We start from the raw sequence: 12747 nt of genomic DNA on the forward strand, positions 1-12747 counted from the left end.
AAAAAAAAAAAAAACAGGCTATGGACTGGATTTGATCTACAACTGCTGCTGTAAAGCAGTGAAAATCACCCATCTGACATTATTGTTATCTCGTTTTCTGTCCAGAACTTGGTTGTTAAACAGAATTGATAACAAACAATAATTCCCAAACCTGGTCACCTTTATAGTCTCTTTTGTTGTCAAAATGCACAGTCGAGCTCTTACTGCATATAGTAAATGTCAACTTAATAAACAAATACATCTGTGAGAAGGAAAATCTAAACATTGATGGAGCAGTCCATTTATAGAAGCCAGTTCCTTTTTAAATAAGTTATTATAGTCCATTGCCAGGGTGAGCCTGTGTTGACCCGAGAAGATTAGCACATCCATCAAAGGTTGGTGAAAAGATTGTGTATTGACATGCTTCTCCCTAGGAACACATTTAGCTTCCATCCAGCTCCTGCCCTGAGACAACCACGTCCCATTCAGCAGCCCCAGGTGTTTATTTGTTCCAAGCTCTCATTTTATTCCTGGCATTGCAGTTTGTGCTTAGGTTCTAAAGACAAAAATCAGAATTCACTTGCCCCCGTGACAATGGACAACTAAAATTTTCACCTTTGGTCTTCCTCCTTTTAGATACTCTAATGCCTAAATGATAAAAAATGAATGTGACTCAGAGCCTGCCTAGATAGCAGGCACGTAGCTGAGAGTGCTGTTTTCTATACCCACCTCAGAGAGGCTGCCTTGTCATCCCGCCACTGCTGGCTTTGTTACCTCACACGGTTCGCCTTCCTCTCTCACTGCTCTTCAAAATGAGTGGTAATGGCGTTCCTTCACTGCTGTTGTGAAGGAACAGTGTTGTGAGCAGTGCCTACAAAACACACGTTGATGACCACACGGTAAGTAGGCAATATGTATATTATACATTCAATCTTTCTAAGTGTCAAAGTATCGAGAGGGAGTCCAGGATATAAAACTTACAAATATGAAGGAGTCTTAACTTGTCCACTCTGTCATCTGGATAGCTCATGCCCACCCATAATTCATACCTAGGATAATTGGTGTCAGGGTACACCCATTGCTTGCCCATTTCTCCGCAAGTAATTATTGAATATATTGAGTATTCCTTCCAATTAGCTATACCTTAGTACCTTCCCTTGGGAAACTTGCAACCTACTTGTGTGTGTGTGTGTGTGTGTGTGTGTGTGTGTGTGTGTGTGTGTGTGCTCACTACTAGAGGCATCTATATAAAAGCAGAAGAGAGAGCCTAGGGCAAGGCAGTGTGAACATTGATGCCATAGTAAACTGCCCATATCCAGAAAAGTTGGGATGGGGACAATTTAAGATGAAAAGAGGCAGGTCAAGTCAGATATTTTGAAACAATGTCCTCTATCACAGTGAATAATAACCAGAGTGATGTCAAAGTTGAAGAAACAGTTGCTGTGTGCTGTGTAGAGGTTGACATAAGGGACTTTGATGCTGACAGCTTTAGTTGTATGCTTGTTTCTGCTAGCAAAAAGCTCCCAAACTGAGGCCATCCGAGAGCATACCAAAAATTGCTTCACTAGATCAAGAGATAATCTTTTTTGTTTTTGTTTTTTTGTTTGTTTGGTTGGTTGGTTGGTTGTTTTTGTTTTTGTTTTTTTGAGACAGAGTTTCTCTGTGTAGCCCTGGCTGTCCTGGAACTCACTCTGTAGACCAGGCTGGCCTCGAACTCAGAAATCCACCTGTCTCTGCCTCCCAAGGGCTGGGTTTAAAGGCGTGCGCCAGCACCGCCCGGCTAGAGATAATCTTATCATGCAGGAAATTCCAAGGGATCTAAGAACTTCATACCATGAAAATCAAAGGCCAGGCATTAGTATTCTCGCAGAGCCAATCTCTACCAGAGTTTTAAATCATTTGGGAACCAGATGCAGAGGCCAGTGAATACTGCTCATCATACCACAGGGCTGATGCACCTTCATTGTGAGACTGCTTGCCTAACATGCATGATTCCTGGCCTCTATCCCTAACACCCTAAACAAGATGTGGTGGTGTTCACCTATAACCCCAGCACTTGGGAGGTAAAGACAAGAGGTTCAAAGAGCTCCAGGGCATCCTCAGCAAATGTGAAACAATCCCAATGTGAAACAATGGGCTGTATGAAACTTTGTCTCAAAGAACAGAAACAAAACCAATAAATCTTATCATGATGTAGAAGTATGATTCTCTCTACCAGAGTATTCACAGGGCTATTATGGATTAACCCACTGCTAATCAGAACCATGGTAATTAAAACAGAATGCCATTCCACACCTTTCAGATAGGCAAATGATTGAACAGGCAAAGAGTCAGGAACTCACACCAAGGAATATAGGACCATCTGCCTACTATTGCTATGATGAAACACTATGACCAAAAGCAAGTTGATGAGGAAAGGGTTTATTTGACTTACATAGTCCATCACTGAAAGAAATCAGGTTAGGAACTCAAACAGGCAGGGAACTGGGGGTAAGAGCTGATGTTAAGCCATGGAAGAATGCTGCTTACTAGCTTGTTCCCCATGGCTCGCTCAGTTTGCTTTCTTTGGTTTTGGTAGGTTGGTTAGTTGGTTTGGTTTGGTTTGGTTTGGTTTGGTTTGGTTTGGTTTTCTCAAGATAGCCTGGCTGTCCTAGAACTCACTTTGTAGAACAGGCTGGCCTCAAACTCACAGATCCATCTGTGTCTGTCTCCAGAGTGCTGGGAATAAAGGCATGTGCCAACCATGCCCAGCATCAGTCTGCATTCTTAAAGAACCCAGGGTCACCAACCCATGAGGTGAGCCCTCCTGAATCACTAATTAAGAAAATGCCCAACAGACTTACATACAGCCCTATCTTATGGAGGCATTTTTCTCATGGAGGCTCCCTCTTCTCTAGTGACTAAAGCTTCTGTTAACATAAAACTAGCCAATACCACCTGAGTGAGAGAGAGAGAGAGAGAGAGAGAGAGAGAGAGAGAGAGAGACAGAGAGACAGAGAGACAGAGAGACAGAGAGAGACAGAGAGAGAGAGAGAGAGAGAGAGAGAAAGAAACTTTGTGGAGTTTTGTGTTTTATGCCTGGGTCTCAGGTAGCCTAGTCAGACTTCAAACTTGCTATGGATCAGATAATGACCTTGAATGCCTGATCCTTCTGCCTCCATATCCCTTGCATCAATATCAGTTTTCAACCCTGAGGTTAGACAGCTGTTTATGAACTGGAACAAAGAGCCAAAAGTCTCTGCATAAAGATGGACTTTAGGACTTTCATTCCAAAGGTCCAGGGTGCTAGAAGCCTCTTAGCGTTGCTCCAGCAGAATCTTCTTAAACTCTTAGCCAGAAGAGCAGGAGAGCTGGAAGTGGTGGTGCAATGCCTCGAATCCCAGCACTTGGGAGGCAAAGACTAGGGGGGTAGTCCCTTAATTCAAGGCTAATCTGGTCTACATTCGTGAGTTCCAGGATAGCTAGGGCTATGTAGAGAGCGCCTGTCTCAAAAAGCTACATACATACATACATACATACATACATACATACATACATACATGGTGGAGGGAGCAGGAAATAATATTAGTAACAAGGGAAGAAAGTGGGAACTAGATAGAGCTGGAGAGAGCTAGCCCTAGGCACTAAAGTTGAAAAGCCTGGGTATAGAGGATGTGAACACAGATCTCAGCAATGGTGTGGGAGTACTTCCTAGTCTTAGGCACTTGTCCAACATGGCAATGGGGGATTGAGCAGATACGGTGAAGTGAAAGATCACATGAAGGGAGAGATGATCCTTTATTCTCCACACATTCTCTGTCATCACAAGGATCTTTATAAGTAAGAAGGTTAGTGGATTGGAGCGAAAGAAGGAAACATAAACAGAAGTCTGAGGCATGACTGGAAAGAGTGAAAGACAGCTACCTGCAGCCTCCAGAAATCGTATGTCAATAAAATGGATTCTCCCCAAGAGCTTCTAGAAGAAATTAAGCTTTTTTATGCTTTGACTTTAGGCCCATGAGACTCAGGAAGTATAAAAGGATATAGCTGTGTGCCTCATGCCATTGTGTTTGTAGTAATCTATCAGAGAGGGAACAGGAAACTGATGGGAAGTGTGTGATTGATTGGTGATGCTGTGTGCTGAGCACTTCATGTACACTATATGATTCAGTCCCAGCACACCTCTGAAGGTCAATTCCTCATTGCCAGGATTAAAAAAGAAAAATGGACTCGAAGTTGCCCAAAGCCCTCAAACAGGGCCACATTAGGACTGAAGATTGATCTGGGTTTTGAGGCTTTCTGAGTTCTTACCTCTGTGATGTGCTTTTCATCTGCAATTGGAGGGAAAGATTTGGTTGAGCCCCATCTCTTGAATTGGGAGACTTGAGTCTCTGTCTCCATTACCTGGAATTGCAGATGAACATTTGCTGAAAAACAAAAAGAGAAGTCTGAGCCATCAACTGTTAGTCTATTTGTAAGGGTAGATTTCATGGGAGTAGAATAAACTATTTAGGGTGGTATCTTAGGGTTTCCATTGCTATGAAGAGACACCATGACCAAGGCATCTCTTATAAAGGACATTTAATTGGGGCTGTCTTACAGTTTCAGAGGTTCAGCTCATTATCATCATGGTGGAAAGCATGGCATCATGTAGGCAGACATGGTGCTGGAGAAGAAACTGAGAGTTTTACATCTTGATCTGAAGACAGACAAAAGAAGAGAGACTAGTTTCCACAGGCAGCCAGGAAGAGGGTCTCTCTTACGCACTGACTATAGCTTGAGCATAAAAGGAGACCTCAAAACCCACCCTCAGAATGACACACTTCCTCTAACAAGCCTACACCTCCTCCAGTAAGGCCACATCCCCTAATAGTGCCACTTTCCATGGGCCAAGCATATTCAAACCACCACAGATGGCTACAAAGGCTAAAAGGAAAAAGGGAAAGAGCCAGTGGTGGAACTTAAGAAGACCCACTATTAGAAGGATAAGTGCCTGGAATAGAAACCTCAAAAACATTATATCAATAAGCCAGATAGAACAACACATGCATATTGATATGAAATGTTCAAAGTAAGCAAATCCACTGAGAGTTAATGTTTGCCAGGAACTAGGAATTTACATGATACTCTTGCTAACAGCTCTTAGGTACTGATGGAACCATGTGATGGGATACAGTGAATGTACATGCGATCTAAACTTGGGTTTAGAGGGTACTTATATGAACTAATGCATTCATGGGGACAGAGCCCTAAACATCTCTTTAAGGTTCCAGTATCTCTTAATACCTTGTATTAATAACTAATTTCTGACTGAATTTCAGAGGAGACAAATAAAGTTTTCCATGTTCTACTAGGTGAGCAACTGTCAAGTCTTTACAGAGCCCTCAACTGAACAAACCTATTTTCCACAAAGATCTGTTTGAAGGCAATAACAACAATGAGAATAAATGGGACCTCAGCTGTGAAAATAGCAGTAGAACAGGAGACAGAAGATAGATGTGAGAGATGGACCAGAAATGACAACTCCATCTTTCTAGGTGTTTTAGTCACTCTTTTGAGTCCTCCAACCAATCCATAAGAAATCTTGCTGGCTCTGTCTATGTCTCACATCACACCCCTCCCTCCCTATCTGTCTTAGTTACTGTTGTGTTACTGTGGGGAGACACCATGACCAAGGGATTTTATAAAAGGAAGCATTTAACTAGAGACTTGCTTACAGTTTCACAGTGCTAGTCCTTGATTATCATGGTGGGGAGTGAGGTGGCAGGCAGGCAGGCATGGAGATGTAGCTGAGAGCTCATATCTTATCCCCAAGCTGCAGGCAGAGAGAGGCAGGGGAGAGGGCCTTGTGCGAGCATTTCAAAGCTCAAAGCCTACACCCAGTGGCATACCTCCTCTAAGACTCTACCTCTTAGTCCTTCACAAACAGTTCCACTAACTGGGGACCAAGCATTCAAACATGAGCCTATGGGGCCATTGTCATACAAACCTCTATCCTATCCAAACACCACCATCTGTTTCAAATCAGGAATCATTCAGTAGCTGCCTACCCACACTTGCTTTCTTATAAACTCTTCTCCAAGTAACTCTTGGATTTGGTTTGAGTGTAAAATGGCCCCCATAGGCTTATGTATTTGAACCTCTTGTCCCTAGGTGGTAAGGCTCTTTTGGTGTGTTGTGGTTCATATGGGAACTGGGACCAATCTATTGGAGGCATCTCAATTGGAGTAGACTTGAAGGCTATACATATATTTTGGCTCCAGCCAAATCTCTCAGATTCCTGGGTTGACTACCATGTGAGGAGCTCTGGTATACCTTCCTGCCACCATGTTGTTGCTTTGCCATGCCTTTCCCACTATGACAGACTGTGATCCTTTAAAGCCATGGGCCAAGGTGAAGGGCTCAGACCAGCCTGGCATATATGAATGGAGGTAGAGAGAAAAAGAGGACACAGGGCCTAGAAGACATTCAAGAGGCATCAAAAGAAACATAGCTGACTGGTGTTGTGGCCTGAATACACAACTTGGATCCCCATGCTGAGAACTACCTTGCCTAGGAGTCTGCTTCCTTTTGCTGCAGCAGTCATCCTGGGAGGTTAATGCATTGATTGCCTACTCCATTATCTAATCAGCCCACACACTGCCTGAGTTTATCACCAAGCAAACTTCTGTTTGTATTTTTAACAGGAAAATCACCATCCTGAAATAACTTAAAGCAAACTGTAGTCTCAACAACAGCTTGCCTTTGAAATCTATAAGCCAAACATGAGGTTGCTTGTGTTCTTTCAGCCAAGCCCCTGAAGGTCTTTGTCTCTTCCAGTCTGAACTTGTTGGTACTCAAGACAGCCAAGAAGAGAAAATTAAAGAAATGACTCCAATGAAATATTTCTGAGACATACAATTAAGTAGAAAACGTGTTGTAATAGCACATATATGGAATAAAGCCATTTAGAAAAATAAAATTTAAAAAAATACATGAGACAACTTCTCTGAAGGTATATATAAAACATAGTTGAGCCTGGAGATCTGGAGCAGGAGAGAGCAAGCCCATATGTACTGGTATTATAGGCCCTGATAACACTGACTGTTCTATTTTGTAACTGATAACTTTTAAGGCCATAGGTCCTCCCTTGTTATAGACAGGGAGAAGTGCCCAAAATGTCACAGGAATCAGACAAGGGGAAAGTGCTGGAGAAATATGCCAACACCATGACATTAGGGTCAAGTTGACCCTAAGGTGTACATTCTGTTGTTTCCCAGAACTCCTGAGGCTGACAGGGTCCCATCATCCCATCTGCCCATGTGCAGATGGGCTTCTCAGTGCTCCCCTTTCCAGCTTCCTGTTTTCCCACTTCAGTAGCTTCTGAATCAGTTACAAGTTATATAACTCAGGGCTGGTTTCCAGAGGAGCAGTGCTCTCCAGAAGAACTTTCTTCAATGATGGAAACATCTTCACTGCCCAATGCTGGTAGCCACATGTATCATTGAATATGGTCCAAGTCACACTTGAAACATTTCAGGTCTTCAGAAGCTTAGTGGAGAGCACACCCATCATCAGACACAGTTCTGTTGCACAGTACTGATTGGCAGCCAGCACTGGTGACCAAACATTGCATCAAGAAGTAAGCCGCTGGGACCAGCAGGATGGCTCAACCATCCTCTTCCTGAGGACCTGAGTTTGGCTTCCAGGACCCACAGTGAGCAGCTGGTAATCATCTATGACTCCAGCCCCAGGGTATCTGATACCTCTGCCCTTGTAGGGCAACTGCACTCACATGCACATGCCCACAAACAGACACACATATACAGAGACTTAAAATGGTAAAACTAAAATCATTAAAGCAGCAGCAGCAGCAAGAACCAGTGAAAAAGCTCAAATAATTCCTTAACTTGCGGCCAAGCCTAATGACTTGAGTTTAATTTTTGGTACTCAACACTGTGGAAAGAGAGAGATATTCTACAAGTTGCTCTCTGATCTCCACCAGTGTACACACACAAACTAAATTTTTATAAACGTAATACAAACTAAGAAGCTGGTTTTGTTTGTTTGTGACAGGATCTCCCTAATGTTCTGGCTGTCCTGGAACTCATTATGTAGAACAGGTGGGCCTCAAACTCACAGAGATCTGCCTCCTAAGTGCTAGGATGTTGAGGTTTAGTCTGTTGCTATGTATTTTAATGCTAATTTTTGTCTCCCAGGGTCTAATTGCCACAAGACAAGGAGATCCGCTCTTATACCAGCTTTTGTTGTTTAAACCAACCCCCTCCAAGTTATTCGGGAGTGGTTAATAAAGATACCTACAGCCTGTAGCTGGGCAGAAGAAAGGTAGGTGGAGCTTCAGTTCTTAGGGGTTGGGGTAGACACTATGAGGTGGGGAGGGAGAGGGAGACTGAGAGGGAGAAAAGAAGGAGGAGAAGGAGGGGGAGGAGGAGAGGGAGGTGGAAGAGGAAGAGGAAAGAAGAAGGCTCCATGGGGTAGATGGATCATGAGCACATCAGGGCCAGGCTGGAAGAACCAGCCTGTTGGCAGCTCAGGCAGAACATTGCAAGTAATATCTCTGGGGTTATTGACAGGGAAGTAGACAAAATAACATGGAGGGTTGATATCTACCCAGCTCTACTGCTTTAAGGATTATTATAAATATAAAGGTTTTGTGTCTCTTATTTTAGAACTAAATGATCAAAGGTGGGGTAAAAAAAAAACCCCAATTAATATTTACCACAACACTGGAATTAAAGGTATGTGTCACCACAGTGGGCTTAAGAAGCTGTCTTTAAGGCACTAGAGATGTGATTGACCTCTCTGAGCCCTGCAGGGGTCTAGGTGTAGAGTTCATTTTAAAACCTGGTTAGAAATCAAGTATTTCCCCTATTACCCCTGGGTGCCAGCTGCTGGCTGTCATGACAGAAAGCAAATGAGATCAAGATACCCCTCCTTCATAGGAAACACAACCCCATTCCAATGAACACTAGTTTCTAATATTGTCACCCAACAGGCCAGCTAATAACATACATAAATTTTCCAGGAGGACCAGGTTTCCAAACTTTTTTTTTATGGTGTGTGTGTGTGTGTGTGTGTGTGTGTGTGTGTGTGTGTGCATGTGTGCATGCACACATGGGTGTATATTGTGTGGAGGCCAAAGGACAATTTTCAGAAGTCTATTCTCTTACTCCACCCAAGGGGTTTTGTAAAAACCATTAACAAAAGTCATAAAAAATGAGCTAAGGATGTATAGCACAGGTGCATGGACAGGAAATAAAATATTGACTGGGTTTATCTATACAAAACTTCAAGAACAACTTAGTTATTGTTTTTAACTCTCCATGAACCTGTAAACTAGTAGCAAATGATGAATGTTTAACCAGATAATTGCTCCTAGTGGATATGCATGTAGACATTCTCTGCTGTAACCCTATTATTCAATTTATGACTTGAATTTGTGTGCAAACTCATAGTGAACTTGTCACCCTGTGATCACATACTCTGAAAGTCATACAAGTGCTGAGAACAAAGAGCAGAGGCAGGCCTCCATCCCCTTTTCTTCTGGAGACTTCAAATTAAAGCCCAGCAATTACAGCCGAAGATAGAAAAAAGGCTACCTTACCTATCCTCCTGATGTTTTACTATGAGGTGCTAAACCAGAGACTGCAGCTTCTCACCTCAGAGCAACTCAGACAGGCAGATCAGCTGCGGAAGCAAAGTACCTTACATTTAGGATGGGTAGCAAATGGTTTATGGCCTTGTTTCCGAGTGGAGACAAAATGAGATTAAAAGGGCCCTTCAGTGTAAATTTCCAAATAGTTGTTATTATACTAAGTGAATAAATAGACAAATCCCATATTTTTGTTTCTTTGTGACAAGTTATTGGCCTGGTTTTGTGATTATGCCATTTATTGACAAATAAATGAGTCTCTCTTGTCTATTTAACTGATATGATTCTGTTCATGAAGATGGAGAAATCATAGCCACATATATGGTATCTGAACATTGTTTGATTCCACCTAGTATATAAAATCTCCAAAATAACAAATCCATAGACACAGAATATCTATGCTCAAGTCTATAGGCTACAGTCTCAAGTCTGTAGCTTATGATGGCTTCTAACTTGGTAGTCCTCCTGCCTCTTCCTCTCAAGTGGTAGAATGGCAGTTTGTAGCCATCATGCTGAGCTCAGAAATTTCCTTATGAAGTGATGGAAATAAATATTCTAGAATCAATTGTAGTGATGAGAGTTGCAGATCTTATCATGAGATCCTGGGTTGGATCCCCTAACAACTCCCTGAAAAAAAGAATAACCTGTACTGATAGCTGTACAATCCTATGACTGTGCCAAAACCATCAAATGTTAGACCTTAGCTAGGTGAGTTCTGTGGTATGCAAATTATATGTAGATGAAGCTACCATTAAAATTACTAAAATGTAGCCAGATGTTGGTGATACATGCCTATAATTCCAGCATTGGGAGATGGAGGCAGGAGGACTAGAAGTTGAAGATTACCCTCTGATACGTCACAAGTTTAAAGCTGCAAGAGACCATTTGTCAGAAAACAACAACAACAAAAACAGGGCAGATGGCTCAGTTATGCAAGAATGAAGTCCTGAATTTGATCTCCTATAATCCATGTAGAAAAGCTAGGCAAGGCAGCATGTGGTGGTTCAAATAAGAAAGGCTCCCATAGGCTCATATGTTTGAATGCTTGATCAATTAGGGAGTGGCATTACTTGACAGAGATTAGGTGTGGCTTTGTTGGAGTAGATTTCATCTTGATGGAGGAAGTGTGTCACTGGTGGTGGGCTTTGTGGTTTCAAATGCTCAAGCCAGGCCCAGTGTCTCCTCTCTTCCTGTTGCCTGCAGATCCAGATGTAGAAATCTCAGCTGATCACCAACAATGTGTCTGCCTGTATGTTGCAATGCTCCCTGGCACGGTGATAATGGACTAATCCTCTAAAACTGTAAGCCAGCCCCAATTAAATGCTTTGTTTTATAAGAGTTGCCATAGGTCACTGTGTCTCTTTAGAGCAATAGAACACTGACTAAGACCCAGTACAAATGTATAATCCCAGCATTGCATAGGTAAAGACAAGAAGTACACTGAAACGTGCTGGTCTGTGGGTCTATATTTGAACACCGGGTCATTGTGAGATCCTGTCTCAGAAAATAAAGTGGAGAGGAACTGAAGAAGACAACCAACATCAACCTCAGGCCTACACACAGACACACACACAGCTGAAAAATAAATTAAAAGGTAAGAACTGCAAAAGTGCATTTATACCAAAAATGAATTTTTGTAATACTTCTCTACCTACGTAGAATATTTGAATATTTAAAATCTTCCTCAACATTTGTACTGAATACAGACAATCTCTTAGTCTTGTGTTAGTGTATCTTTCCTATGGATAAACTTGAACTCTCAACTTGCTTTTACCCAGAATAAAGCAATAAAGCTACTACATTCATTCAAGTCTTTCTTATTTTTTTTAAAGTTTGTGTGTGTGTGTGTGTGTGTGTGTGTGTGTGTAAAATGCGTGACTGTTGCCTACATGGGCCAGAAGAAGACCTTGGAAACTGGATTTACAGATGATTATAAGTTACCATGTAGGTGCTGGGAATTGAACCTCAGTTCTCTGGAAGAACAACCAGTGCTCTTAACTACTGAGCCATCTCTCTAGCCCCACCCAAGGTATTAAATACTCAAGTTTGTGTCTGATTGGCACTGATCCTATGAAACAGCACTTGAGACCAACATGTAGAAGGCACAGTGAACACTGGCTCATCTTGAATGTCCCTAGTATCTAAAGTTCCTATTCCACTGGAGTAGATGTCACACTTGATCTTAGAAGGTTGAGAATCAGAGAGAAAACTGTTGGGGTGTTGTTGTTGTTGTTGTTGTTGTTGTTTTGGCTTTTTAAAAGTTGGGTACAGGAAAAGACTGTGTTTTCTGTTTCCCTTTGCTGCTAGTTGTGGCCATATGATTAAATTCTAGCCAATGAGATGTGAGCAAAAAGTTCCCATGGCTGCTGCCAGCCATCTTTGAAAGACAGCTGGCATATGCACACTGAAACTTTATTCTTCATCTCTTTCTTCTGCTGCCCAGAATCTTTTTTACAGTGGTTTGACTCCTGAGCATGATTTTCAACCACAGGTGGGACATCATGCACTGAGAGAACACCAGAGCAATGAAATGAGTCTGCATCTCTGGGACTGGACGAAGCATAATAGCCACAACGATTCTGAGTTACTCTGTCCTTTTTTCATGAGAGGAAGTTTCATTTCCTTGAGCTGCTATGATTTCGAGTCTGGAGTGTGTTACCTGCAGCTGTCCCTAATCCATTTTGATCAGTTGCCAGTCATGATAAGGAAAAGGCCCCTAGGAAGATGGTGAAGATCTGAGCTATTAAAAATTAAGGGAAGTGAGCTACTCTGGAAGAATTATGAAGTCAAGGCTAGGCTGGCCTTTATAAGGAGATCTTGTCTCAAAGCAAAATTTAAACGATGGCTCAGTGGATAAAACGCATCATGCATAAAGACCTGAGTTCAAATCCACATAAAGCCAGACATGTTAGCACACATCTTTAATCCTAATGTTCCTATGCTGAGATGGGAGGCAGGGTCAAGAGAATCTGCAGAATCTCACAGGCCAGTGAGCCTGGTGTACAGAGTACAAAAGACTCTGTCTCCAACAAAGATAGAAGGCAAGGACCAGCATCCAAGGCTGTCCTCTGCCCTTCACACATGGACTGTAGTCCATGTGCACCCATATTTATGTACATGAACCCAGAGAGAGAGAC

This window comes from Mastomys coucha, chromosome X (genome assembly GCF_008632895.1).
Source record: "Mastomys coucha isolate ucsf_1 chromosome X, UCSF_Mcou_1, whole genome shotgun sequence".
Taxonomy (NCBI): Eukaryota; Metazoa; Chordata; class Mammalia; order Rodentia; family Muridae; genus Mastomys; species Mastomys coucha.